Source organism: Mandrillus leucophaeus, unplaced genomic scaffold, assembly GCF_000951045.1.
Source record: "Mandrillus leucophaeus isolate KB7577 unplaced genomic scaffold, Mleu.le_1.0 Scaffold541, whole genome shotgun sequence".
NCBI classification, from domain to species: Eukaryota; Metazoa; Chordata; class Mammalia; order Primates; family Cercopithecidae; genus Mandrillus; species Mandrillus leucophaeus.
The window spans coordinates 668,286-669,601 of NW_012105820.1; positions in this window are offsets into that span (position 1 = coordinate 668,286).

Below are 1,316 nucleotides of genomic sequence, written 5' to 3' on the forward strand. Positions count from 1 at the left end.
TGCCACCACGCCCAGCTAATTTTTGTATTTTTAGTAGAGACAGAGTTTCACCATGTTGTCCAGGCTGGTCTCGAACTCCTGACCTCAAGTGATCCACCTGCCTCGGTCTCCCAAAGTGCTGGGATTACAGGCGTGAACCACCTCATCCAACCAGCAGTCTCCTTTTTATCTGTAGGCAAACACATGATGGGTGACAATCATCTGTAAGATACACACCTTTAAGCACCCCCCGATGACAGCTGGGGTACAGACAAGGTGGGCCATGGGGTATGCACCACATCCCTGTGCACCAGCTATCACCAACCTCCAAGGCTCCACAGAAAAATGCAAAGAAGAGTGACATTGTAGGGAGAATCTTCAACCTGTAATATTTTAAAAACAAAGCCCAGCTGGGGATGTGGTGCGTGTTTGTAGTCCCAGCTACTTGGGAGGCTGAGGCAGAGAGGATCACTTGGAGCCTGAGAGTTTGATGCCAGCCTAGGCAATATAGTAGAACTCTGTTTCCAAAAAGTACAATCCACAAACTTTCGGTGCTAAAACTATCATTATCCCACATCCAGGGTAAGAACTGCTGCTGTGGTTCAATTTATTGAATTTTCCACAAGATAAAAATGAGGCCCAGATAGAGGCCCAGAGAGGGGAAGCCAGGTGCTCAAGGTCACACAGCAAATTAAAGCAGTGGGCAAAGGTCACTGGTAGATTAGATCCTGGACATGAGGACCCCTTGGGACTCTGGTGGGGGTTATCTGGCTGACACACTGATGTCCTGTCCCAAGCCCCAAGCCTCTGTCTCTAGCAGCCATCTTCCCAGACTCCAGACTCAAAAGGCTAAACTACCCACTGAAGCTCCCCAGCTGGGCATCTCTCAAGCATCTCAAACTCCACATGTCCTGCAGAAGTCACTTTCTTCCCCTTCCCCACTTCCACTTGTCTGTCACCCAGTTCACCTTATTCATTGCCTATGTTCAGGGCCAGGAGTCATCCTCAGCTCCTCTCTCTCCTTCTCCCAGTCACCAAGTGCTAACTCCATCTCTTAAACAACTCTTGAATCTGCTCTCTGCCACTGGCATCGCTATCTCCCCCTTCTCCCAACGCCCACCCCTTCAAGTCATACATAGTCTTCTATTAGGTTGCCTTGCCTCCACCCTCACCCTTGCCAAGTCCCTTTCCACACAGCAGCTAGAATGATCTTTGTAAAACACAAGTGTTCCCTTGCTTAAAAACTTCTTAGTGTCTTCCTCTTGCCCCCAAACCCAAGTTCAAACTTTGGGACTTGCCTTCAAGGTCAAAATGACTGGCTCCCCGCCCCCCGCACC